General features: G+C 39.3%; 1 non-coding gene across 1 annotated transcript; it reads left to right on the forward strand.

Annotated features, from left to right (window-relative positions):
• Window positions 1–2,211: 2,211 nt before the first annotated feature.
• On the forward strand, window positions 2,212–2,285 carry TRNAV-CAC (transfer RNA valine (anticodon CAC)). The gene has a single exon. It is a non-coding gene; the product is annotated as a tRNA-Val (tRNA).
• Window positions 2,286–13,439: the final 11,154 nt, after the last annotated feature.

The raw sequence follows: 13,439 nt of genomic DNA on the forward strand, positions 1-13,439 counted from the left end.
GCCACGCCATATGGAGCTATGGGTCCCGCCTGAGATTTAAATCTCAGTGGACCGCACCAGGTGGGAAGCTCAAATGGGCCACACCACACTTCCAAACCGGGTGGGCCTCACCATATATATAACAGTGGGCCTCACATGAATCCCTAATGGGCCGCACCTGGTATAGAGTCCAGGCAGGCTGTAGCACCATGGGCTTCACCCACAAGTGGGTCGCACTTGGGTGAGGACCAGTGGGCCTCACCATAAGGCGCTGGTGAGCCACTCGCAATGGGACCTTAGACCTATGCACATTCCGGCTGCACATGCGGTTGGTGGATCGTACCAAAGATCCATGGGCCTTACCATATGATAGGTGGGCCTAGTCATCATAAATCAAGCCCATGTTCCCTAAATCACCAAATCTTCTCTAACTGTGCTCATTTTATAGGTAGGAATGCCTTCTGACGCCAGTTATTGCATTGAAAATGACTCTAGGAGGCTACTCTCATTAAATTGGACAGCTAGGTACTCGCGATCGCTCGGATCAAGGGGCACACTTCTATTTGACTGGTGATGATTTTCCTCCCCTTAAGCTTTCCATCCCAAACTAGACTAGAAATAGTTGATTTAATGATTTAATGGTTTGTTAGACATAAACTACATTTTCTTGACATATCTACTTAGCATAATGACTACCATGCTTATTACCATTTAAACCCTTGGAAATACATCTTAAACTGCCTAGATAGTTAAACTAACTATTCATTTCATGTATCTGATATTTGCTCAGTTAGTATGTATTGGTAGAAATACATGTGTTGTTCCTTATTCATGACAAGATCCATGTTATTATTATAATGTTATGACACACATAATGATGAAATCTCTCCACGGGAAGTTCTAGCAAAAGAGAGTCCGTGCTTGGGGTGTAAGTGAACTAACTGTGATATGAGTAGGCCCCTGACATGAAGGTTTTAGTTGTTGGCATTTGACCATGGGGTTTACCATCCATGTGTGACTTGGGATGAACTACATACCCTTTCTAATACCGTTATTTACTCGTCTTTAAGCCATTCATGCCGTCATGCTTTAATCGTCATATTTAATGATTCCAACATTTCATTCCCTGTCAGCATTGGTAGTGGCCTATTTACATTAAATTGATTGACCACATGTTGGTGGGTACTACACACACTCTGAGGCGGTAGCCTCATGGACCAAGGATGGTGGTCATGGGACATTATGCCCCAATTGTCGACCTATGTTGGGCCACGAACTCCCCGTAGTGACCGTGAACTTAAATAAATTAGCTGAGTGTAATCGGACTAATAATGGATTGACTAATCATACATACATGGCACAGACTAGCATCTATTGTTATTGTACGTGATGTACGTATTCTGTTCGATTGGATGAGATTTTTCAGGTCGATAATTGCATGGGTGACGAGTCCACTGTCCGTACTGATGAGCATCCCCGGGGCGATGATTGCATCTCATACATCCATACACTTAATAAGATTGCATCTACTGTGTTTTAGATTGTCTGTATATTTTTATATTATTCCTTATTTAGGGCGACGGTGTGTAATCTTGAGGAGAGATCACACTGAGCTGGCCACTCATTCATCAATGTTCAACTGTACAGAGGACGTAGGTACAAGAGCTGATGAGTATGCATCAGATTTGGAGGCGATGGCGGTCGAGGGGGAGTTATAAGATGAGGAGCCACAACAGGAGACGACCACCTATTTTATGCTAAACCAGTAGATTAGCCCTTTATTATTATTTCAGTACATTTAGAAACTTGAGGAACTTAAGGTTATCTAATTGGCCCCCAGCTGAGTGGGCCAGAATATTGTTCGTATGTTGGTTCGAATATATATTATGTCTCTTTTTCCGCTATCTACACTTTGATTGACTCATTGATTACCATTATCATTCGTTGGTTCTGAAAACTGGGACGTTACACCTAACCCTAGGTGCTCAAAAATTGAGAAATTCCTTTCTAAGATGCGGACCATTCTTGTAGATTTTTTATCAACAATTGATAGTGCTAGATAATGATTTTTAGTTATTGTTATGATTTCGTAAGTTATTGGTTTTTAAATTGCTTTATTTTTGCATCATCAATGTTATTTGAAGTTGGTAGCTAACATGTTTAATGAAATGCTCGAGAACTTGATTTTGTGAAAAGAATTCCAAAATTAATTTTGAGAGCACTATTAACAACGTCTAGGTGATGTAGTTGGTTATCACGCTAGTCTCACACACTAGAGGTCCCCGATTCAAATCCGGGCTCAGACATGTATTTCTTTTTTTCTTCTTTTTTTTCGTTATTTTTTTCTAGTTTTTGAATTGGACGAAAATGCCCTCCTCCCTAACGCAAGGCACTTGCATTCTCAAATTCCTTCATTGAAATCAAAGTCTACTAATGGTAATTGCTTTTATGATTCTTGGGATTTCAGTCTCTTCTATCTGATAACTCTCTCCATCCAGAGATTTGTGCAATTGCTCAATAAATTGTTTATCTCCTTGGAGTTTTGTTATGGCTAATGATGATGATTATTAATGCCAAATGGTATTTAGTGTATACCTTGTTTTAGGCATGTTTCATGCACTTGTGTTTCAACATGACGATGGTCATTTGCGGATTCTAGTTGACGTACCTTGGAATGTATTGCTTCGTATGGATTTAATCTTGATATACTTATTAATGTTAGCACATTCCTATATTATTATTTGAGTACATTTTATAAATTAAATTGTCACGGAGTGAGATCAAACCTTGCCAATCGTTAAAACAATGGATGACTGTCGTAGTTAGCCACCCTCGACTTATGTGGCTGACCGAGGTGGAACACGGACAATTGATAGTAGTCGAAATTACATGAAATGCTTGCGCCCAATGTCGGTTCATCCAGGGTATCCCTTGGTCAATCAGATTAGTCTAATGATTGGTTCAATTACCTTTTATGCTTAGTGATTGTATGACACAATATACAATCTACGATACCTTGTTAGAAGTGAATGGGGTTCATTCATAACCAGTAACGCATTACGATCCGATAAGACTCAAGGGTCGTGCATGGTGGTACGAGACACCATATCCGAGCTCTCGGCCTATGTTGGGATGACGTACATATCATATAGGTAAAACATTAGGTGACGAGCATCCCCATAGTGACAATAGAGCACTAATGAATGTCGCAATCCTACCATGTTATTAATGGTTTGGGTGACATGCCTTCTTCACATTTAGAGCTTAGGTGATGACCTTCATCCTTATTATGAATGTCCTTCAACAACGAGCCCCATTATCAATCTAATTAAATTATATGGACTATTGGGTGATAAACTCAAATTTAGACAAGGGACATTAGTGAGGAGCTGCCTAATACTGCAACGAGTTATGTGATCTGTATAGAGACCCTCGATACAACGACGATATCTTAGCTTCACCAATCTACTATTTAAACTGAAAATAATAACTACTTGGTTAATCATGCATATTATTACATTATTGGATTGTGTTGTGGACTAACCATTGTACATATGTTAACGTCCTCGCTAGAAATAATGTTAATGTGGAAAGTTTACGACTGTTGTATTTTCAGGCATAATCATGCTAAATAATCTTGAGATGTGTTACGGGCCAATCATTGTGCATGTCATCTATACATTTAAATAATTAACTTAGGAATTATTTGTTTTATAATGTTATCATTACCTATACTTGATTATGTTGATAATATGTTTAACTTAGAAAATGAAACCACTGAGTTTGTACTCACTCCTACTTGGGATGATATTTTAAATTACTAAACAGACAATACTATTGATGTAGGTACCACTGAGACTGACACATTAGAAGAGACATAGTGGACCCTATTGATGACACTATCAGATGGGCATACTTAGGTGGAGTACCTCACTTCTCTCATTTTCGTACATTTTGAGGATTTGTATTTTAGAGTCCCCAGCTGGGTGGACTCCATTACTTGCTTTGTAAAATATATATTGTGGCTTATATAGTCTCCGTTTGGATGGACACGACTTTTAAAATTGCACATTTTGAATTATAGCAATCTATTTTTGGGTTTAGTTATCTTTGCTTAACTTTTGATGTTGCTGATTTAAAGCTACTTTGATTATTGATCATAGGTGAGTGTTAATTGGATTGCGCGGGCACGTGGGAACTCGTCCACGTGTATTTTTGCTAGGTTCACATTCGGGAACTCGGAATTGGAGTCTCCGTACTTGGGTGCCGATTTTTGGGGTGTGATAATATGCTTTGAAGCTTGTCATATTTTTTGGATCCTACCACACCAAAAACTCAAATCAACTAAATTATTTTCTCTTTCTTTTCATCTCTCTCAGATGAACGGGTGTTAGTGGATTGTCTTCACCGATCTCACTCCCATTCCTAAGTTAGACACCTATCATTCATTTTTCTTTTCTTGCCATCTCCTTCGGGTAAATAGGTGCTAGTGGATCACCTTTGTTGATCCCTCACTTCCAGTCCTAGGTTAGACACTCATCATTCAATTTCTTTTCTTTCTATCTCTCTTAGGTAAATGGGTGCTAATAGACCACCTTCGTTGATCTTTCACTCCAAATTTTAAATTTGTCACCATTCATTTAATTTCCAAACATATAAACGCTAGATCAATCAACCCCTTAAAACCATGTTGTCGGAGGCAATATTGTCTCTTGAAGTAAGAAGAAATAATTGGTTGTTACACGATTTTTAGTGGAAGCCAATATATTGAGCAATAGAACATGATAATAGTGAAATGCTCTGACTACACTCCTTTCTTGGTGATCTTGTTTTTATTGTCACATCTATTGTTCATCTCTTATGCAAAAATTAAACTACATTTCACATTGTATTTCATTTGATTTTCCATGAACATACAAAGCACATCAAGGCTGACTATCATTTCGTTCATGAAAAGATAATATATAGTGCTATTAATACACTCCATATTACATCCAAGGATTAAGTAACAAATATTTTCACAAAAAGTGTTCTAAGGTTTCATTTGCATGATATTATATCAAGTTGGGTATGTATGGTATCCATGCTCTAGTTTAAGAGGGAGTGTTATTGTAAGTGTAGCATTTTTGAGTAGTTCTGTGGTCTACCGTAACATACTCAATCTTATAAATGAGATAGCGGAAAAGACATTCTTAATTTTTCTTTTTTTTTTTATTAACCCTAATTACAAAACTAAATAACTATAAATTCATTAAAAGATTCAATAAAATATATTAATTACAAACCATAATAATTAAAAATAGCATAATTTTAGTTTTATTAGAGGAAAAAGAGAGGTTTTCTCTTCTATAGTACTTATGGCCTGTTTGATTTTTCATTATACATGTAAATCATGGTAAATATGTAATTATTAATATTTCAATTGGTTTGAAGATGTGAGAGTAATTCCATTGCGAAAATTGATACAAAAATGTTGACTTAAATCTGTAGACCCTACTATAATGTATATGATATATCTACACCGTCCATTTATTTTATTAGAATATTTTGGAGCATGATCCTAAAAATGAGGCATATTCAACACTTAAATGGCTCACATGAAAGGAAACAGTCACCTTAAGTAGTCCACCATTGAAAGTTGTTTCCTTCACTGGGCCCATATTGAGGTTTTTTCATTATCTAACCAGTTAATAGAGTCACATAGACATATATAAGGGGTAAACACAAATATCAGCTAGATCTAAAACTATTAAAGGCCCAAGAAGTTTTTAATGATAGGCATTCTATTCTCGTTGTTTCTTATGGTGGATGGAGTGATGTGTTGTAAGAAAGGGATGGGTGGAGAGTAAACATTACGGTGGACCCTAGGTCTGAATGACCTTATTAACAGGATTGGGTGGAAATAAACATTATGGTGGCCCCCACGTGGGACTCACTGATGTGTGTGCTCCACACCTCCCATCAGTGTGGTCCCCACCATGAGGTATGTATACTATCTATGCTATCCATCCCTATCGGACCCACCATGATGCATGTGTTGCATCCGAACTGTCCAACTATTTTTTTTAAAGATAAATTTAAGGCTTAAGGCAAAAATAAGACAGATCTATTTGTCATGTGGACCACACTGCACAGTGAGGATTAAACGGCTACCATTGAAATCCTTTGAGACCTTATGATCAGATTGGATGGGAAATAAAGGTAATAGCGGGCCTTGAAAATTTTAATGGTGGAAATCGTTATCACCACTTATATTTGGGTGTGGCCCATTTGATATATATGGGGCCCATTGGTGTAGCCCATTTGATGTATTTGTGACCCATTGTTGAGGCCCACTTTGATACATATGAGGCCTACGTGATTAGGCCCATCTTGATGTATTTGTGGACCGTTGTTGAGGCCCACCTTGATATATATACGAGGCCCATGTTTTGAGGCCATTTGATGTATTAGAGGCCATTGGGTCGAGGCCCAACAGGATATACATAAGACCCATTGCAACGTGTGATTCATGGCAGGCCATGCCTTGGGAGCAATGATGGTTTGATGTCCACATTGTAAGGATGATGTTAGTTAAATGTCCGCATTGTCACTCTCCCCGGGGCCCATTGATAGGCCTATACTCGTAGTGTGTAGGCCGTCTAGGCCCATCTTCGTTATGAACAGAGCCCATCACCATATAATATGATTAGTATAGATCCATGATTCATGCTCATATGCATCATATGTATGCCTGATATGAGGAATGACTGATCATAGCATATGTCTTCGAGCAGATTGTTTATGGGCTCCCTAACAGGCGGAGTTGTCCTTCATGAGAGCGTGGTACACGCGGGATTGTTGCATGTCTGGTAGGGTGATTCATGCACTTGCATTTGCGTGATTGTGATTATTGGATGCCCTAACAACATTAGGGTCATAGCTTCCATAGACATATCATAAGTGGGTGGATTGGATACCGAAAATACTGTTTTTAGCATCGGGGCGCTATAGATGTCTCTGGGTGAAAATTCTTAAACTCGATGGTACCAGAGGATGACTCCAACATCGAGACCGAGTGGATATATGAGCGCACGAGGGCTGAATACCAGCAGGCCGCTTCACCCACTGTGTCGTGGTCGGTTGGAAAGGAGTGTAACCTTACTCGTCCAAGAGTAGGGGGCAATACTAGGCTGAGTTTAACCAGTTCGTAAATGGGTCCACTATCGATGTGCCGGATAAGTATTGACAGATTATTGGCCAAGCGGATAGTGAGGTTTTTTACGCTCACTGGGACTGTGTGGCTAGGAGAGCGGCATTGCCATTTGGAGTGTACTTAACTCCGGTGATTATCCATAATAAGAACTGTACTGACATATGATGAGGATTGATATGCTTGAACTGCATCTCACATCGCATGGTCTTGACATGGCCGATAGCATTCATATCTTGTACCGCATAGCCTTGGTACGACTGATTGCATTTATGTACTCATTAGTATGATTCCGCATTACTCTAACTTTGCATTCTGAGCATGCTCATATTGCGCACACACTTACACCACCCTATAAGTTTTCTATAAGCTTATGCACAATTGATGCGTGCAAGTGATGCCAGGACGCAGACATAGTCTCGCCGCAGTTGGAGTGTGCAGCCGAGCTTTTGGAGTTTCCGTCACTTTTATTACCTTGTATTTTCCTATTATACACATTGTACTTAAAATTTTTAATCATAGTGAATTTTGTGATGGTGTTTTTGTGGTTATTGTTCGTGGGTAATGCTCATTACGAATCAAATTATGATTAGAAATCTTCCTTGCAGCATCTCAGGATCGGAACCTGGTGTATGGGTGCCGGGAGCCAAGAATGGGGTACTACGGAGGCTGTTGGCGCCGGATTCGGCGATCGAAAATTTCGTAAGCCCGGTTTTCGAGTTCGGGGCGTGACAGTGGTCCACTTGAGCTTTAAATCTTCCTCATTGTTTTTGCTTATGCCCTAAATTCAGTTGACATAATTAACAAATGAGTGGTGTAGATAAGTCACATACAGCACAATGGGCCCCACATTGATTTTGTAAATTTCTTAATTTAAGTGTTAAAAAAGTATCATTGTCACTTTTGCATGGAGAAAGATATGGTAATTACTTAGGTAAATAATTATTACCCATTTATATGGTAATTACAGTTTAGCTGAGAAATCAAACAGGCCCTGATTCATTTTGGATGTGTGCATTGCGCTAAGATTAAGATTAGGAAGACACTGTTTAGGAATTTATTAAAATACCCTTTAAAATAATAGTACGGTCCAGGATAAAAACGAAAACTCAACATCTTCTTACGTCAGGAAAGGACTGCACTCACGCCATTTTGACAATGACTATGACTCGTCCAGTCGTCCTCCTCGCGTGAAGCTCATGTACAGCTATCCAGGCCATCCGAATTGCGGGTTACACAGCTGGGATGGAGTATACCTCTAAAGTCACATTGATCAATAAATCCTAATCGTCCACTTGTTAGCTACAAAATGGATGGCCAAAATCAAAATAATGGGTGGTTCAAATTTCAATCTTGAAATCAGAGGCAATCAAAATATAACATTACCATGTGTACGGCCCATGAATTAACAAGGAGTCTTACCTTACCCTATTTATAAAAGCACATATACACAACCTGACAGGTTGTATCTCTGCCTACAATATAACTAAGCACCCGCAGGTACCTCAACTTCTGGTACCATACCATCTTCCCACCAACATGCCACTAACGCATAAAATCAGTTCCAAGAAAAAGGTAGGTCCCACCATGAATTTCGTCATTCTAGAAAATCAGATTGATCTGTAGACTAGCTGGGCCACAATTTTATGGTGAGTCAGACCATCTTCTTATTGATTCCAATATCGTGGTCCACCAGAGTAATCGGACCAGCTTAAATTTTATGAGATGTGATCTTAGCTGCGGGGCCTACCTTTTTCATGGTACTGATTTCCTACGCAAATGACATGTTGGCAGGAACCATGGTATGTACCATAAGTTTTGGTACATTGCTGGCAGGTGATAACACCTACGACTCCACGTGGGTTACGTTTTGTGCATTCTCATCTCACCAATAGGATTGCAGTGATGACTGAAACATACGAAAAAGCCAAAACCCTCTTGACTCAGCACCCACCCAATCTATCTCAATCAATCCTGGCGACCCATTTGGTAGTCCGCATGACCTTCAGAAATTGTAGTCAATGTGCCATTCACCGCACATTGGTTGGTACGTGTCCTGCGAAGACAAGCGTTGACGCTACTCGAGCTCAAAGTTGTACAAACGGTTCAAAGAACATCAAAGTTACGTTCCCCACAGTGATACATTTATTATATTCACACCGTTCATCCATTTTTATAGATCATTTTAGTGCATTATCCAAAAAAATGAATCATATCTAAAGATCAACTGGACCACACCACAAATAGCAGTGGAGATAATGATTTTTACTGTTAAAAAATTTATAGGCCCACCATAAAGTTTATTTTCCATCCAACCTGCTCATAAGTTCACAAAGACCTAGATGAAGAGGAAAAAAAAACCATATTGATTCAAAACTTCTATGACCCTAAAAGGGTTTCAATGGTAGAAGTTCAATCTCCATTGATTTTTTGCAGCGTGGCCTACTTGATATTTCGATATGTATTATTTTTTGTCACAAGCCTTAAGATGAGCTCACCAAATGGATGGACGGTTTGGATATAACACATACATCATGATTAGACCCACGTAACTTGTTGACGTCAATACACGAGCTATGTAGTTGGTGTGTGTGGTACACAGCCAAACCGCTTCCATCATTATTTATCCATCTCTGGTGAGCCCACTTGATTAGTGGTTCCAATCGCAGAAGGAGATCTGCATCCCAGGTGACCCACCACAGATCTTCTACTGTCGTACCAAAGTCTGCACAACACCTGTTTTCACGTACAACAATAAAGCTCTGTGGGCCCATCTCATTGCCTTTTTGTGACATCCAACCCCGCTATCTTTTTTTCTCCTTGATACTAGACCTTGGGGCTAAAATCAGCCAGATCCACTATTCTGGTGGGCCGCACCACAGGGAACAGCTGTGATGGGATGCCAACCGTAGGTTTGTGTTTGGGATCACCATTGCGTGTGGATCTTTCATCGAAACCGTTCATCAGGTGTGATTTAACAGGATGAACGGAATATTAAAAAAGATACACCTGATCCAAAACTCAGGCAGGCCACACTTCGGGACTTAGAGGTTTCAGGCATAATTTTACATTTTCCAGCTGTGTGGCCCATCTGAGTTTTCTATTCGTCTGATCTTTTAAATCTACTGGAAGCATAAGGTTTCTCCTGATGGACGGAGTAGATTTCAATTTTACAACGTGGTGGGTCCCAAAGAGCTTAGGTGGTTTACGGGCTGCGTAAAGCAAACGTTGTGGACGATTTCCGTTCCCAGAGACCCAATAAACAAAGGCAAAGAAGGAAGCCCGTCTAAGCCGTCAAAAACGGAATCTGATTGCATCCTAGGCTCACCGTAATGTTTGTGTTTTATATCCACTCCATCCATCCATATTTCCAGATCATTTCCTAAAAACAAGCAGATCCAACTCTCAAGTAGACCACACCACAAGAAACAGTGGAGATTGAACGCCCACCGTTGAAAACTTCCTGGAGCCACAAAAGTTTTTGATCAAGCTAGTATTTGTGTTTTCCCTTCATCCATCTAGGTCTATCTGACCTTATGAACAGGTTAGATGGGAACTAAACATCACGGTGGGCCCCTAGGAAGGTTTCAACAGTGGCATCATTATCCCTACTTTTTCCTGTGGTGTGGCCCAATTGAGCCTTGGATCTGCCTCATTTTTCGGTTCCCACCTTAAAATGATATGTTAAAATGGATGGACGGCGTAGATAAAGCATATATATCCGACGGGCCCCACAGACCTAATCCGCGTTGGTCAAAAACAACGTTCCAGCCCATGTTTGCAAGTCATCTGAACCGTTCAAGACGCAATTCCATCAAGAGAAGTGACTAAAATAATAGGATGGTAAAAATTTTAATGGTTTTGGATCACATTTACAGAAAAATCAATACCATCTAACACACATCCATTGTAGGACCTACTCAGCCGTAGTCCCGCAGACCACCTACCTCCCACAAGATAGACTCTTTGAAACCTGAAAAAAGATACTCTCTTAAAAAAACACGAGATATTTCTGCTTGTGTCGTGATGCAGGGAAGCTAGCATGCGTCGCCCCGTTTGGGTCACATCCAAGGTTATACAATCAAGGGAGTTCATGCGTGCGCTATTTTTGGCGGCGTCTGATCAATATCCATAAGCCATTTAGTGGTCCAAGTTCAACTTACCTGACCCATGGCTTAAATCGTCTACATAGGACATGAGATTCCTTAAATCACTTATTGCAGATAGCTCATGAAAATGTCGACCCAAAAATAAAATAGATACAAGATTCAAACAGAAATGATTACTTGTTATAATAAACGGTGGAGATTAAATGCTGACTACGAAATCATCCAGGTGCCTCATAAGCTTTGAATACCTTTTTTAGTGGGACTTGGATTTTCTAAATTTTGGTGTAATTCAAAGTAAATGACTCGTTATATCTTTTTAAGATGTTTAGTAGAGAGAGAATTATAAAACAAAAAATGAAAATCAAATATAGATATAAAGTAAACAAGAAAAGTAAATTAAAATCATTACATTTTTATGTGCCAAAATACCCGTTAATACTCATGTAAAATAAACTATGATATAATGAAATCATTGCAGTTAAATATAAATACTGACTGCACAATTATAAAATAAGTAATCATTATCCATCTCTACCAAATTAGTGATTGGAAAACCTAGTTAGACCCAATATAATTATCCCAATGCTATAAAATGATTCCAATGATAAGCATTTTCATTCCGTTTTCTTTTTGTGGGATCCTTGCCCAAGTGATAGGCTCTGAGGAGTTTCAACACAAGGTCTTCGGTTCGAAACCCATAGGTGGTGAAATCCCACTATGGCGTGCGTAGGTGTGTGTCCAACGCGTGTGTTACCCCGGCTCCCCCCCCCCAAAAAAAAAAGGACAACTAGAGAAGAACAATCGCATCATGGACTTTGTAGAGCTAAACGTGAGCTATAAATTTCGTTGATGCTGGCCATATATTTGATAGTTCATTTTAGAGCATGAGTCTAAAAAGGACATATCTAAAATTCAAGTGGAACACGTCGGATGAAATGGCAAGTGCTTTAAAGCCTATACTGGAAAACTTTTTCGGAACCAAAAAAGTTTTGGATCAAGTTAAAATCTGTGCTTTCTAAGAGCTTCTAAGGCCTTATGAATAAAATGAATGGTAGAGGTATACACGAGTCAAACTAAGTCGAGCTGGCACAACTCGACTCGGCTCGGCCACTTGTTAAACCCAGCTTGAACTCTGCTTGACTTGGTCCTTGAGCTTGACTGGCTAGCTCGGCTCGATTCGATCAAGAGCTCGGGCCAGTTCTAGCCGAGTTTGAGCCAAGATCGAGTCAAATTCACTTGTGCAGCATTTTCATAAACACATGGATTGCACCTTTAAAATCTCACTTATGTAAAACAACAACAGTGGTTTTACAGGTATTTTATCAAAAACATTCTAAGCAATATAAAAATCAAGAAAAAAAGGTATTTATTTCATATACATACATTCCTTGTCACCGACCACACTTTGTTGAGTCATTTCATCAAACACTTAGTGAGTAACATCAATATCAAAGTAACCGAGTCATCGAATTGGTTTGATCCGAGTTCAATTTGAGTTGAATTCGATCCAAGTCGAGTCAAGCTCGAGCTCGAGCAAGCTCAAATTCAGTTCAAAATTTTTTCGAGCTTAAAAAATCAACTCAACTCAGCTCAAACTCAATTTCAAACCGAGTCGAATCGAGCTTTTTCGAGTTGAGTGAAGCAAGCTAACTAATTGGTTCGTGTATAGCCCTAATGAACGGTAAATAAAGATTATAAACCTTATACATCAAATGAATGATAAATGAACATTACATACCTTATGAATAAAACAAATGGTAAATAAACATTACAATAGGCGCCGGAAAGTTTTCATAAGAATTCAATCCCCGCTGCTTCATGTGGTGTGGTCCACTTGAGCCTCCAATCTGCTTATTTTTGTACTGATGTCCAGAGATGATTGGACAAAATAGATGTATGGCCGAGACTACACATAAAGTGAGTGGTAGGCAATTCGCAGTTTTTTTTTTATTTTTTATTTTTAAAAAAGCCAATTGAGTTTTGAATGTACGTCGTTTTAGATCCTGTTGTCATCGTGCCATTGAAGCTGATCGGAAAGAGAGCTGTTGCGCAGACATTGCAGTGAGTCTCACGGAGTTGTGTTATAGGAACTCAATGCGTGATCTGCTCCAGAAACTAGCGTCCATGTAAATTATTCTTTTGTAGATTACGTTATATCA

Source organism: Magnolia sinica, chromosome 19 (genome assembly GCF_029962835.1).
Source record: "Magnolia sinica isolate HGM2019 chromosome 19, MsV1, whole genome shotgun sequence".
NCBI lineage: Eukaryota > Viridiplantae > Streptophyta > Magnoliopsida > Magnoliales > Magnoliaceae > Magnolia > Magnolia sinica.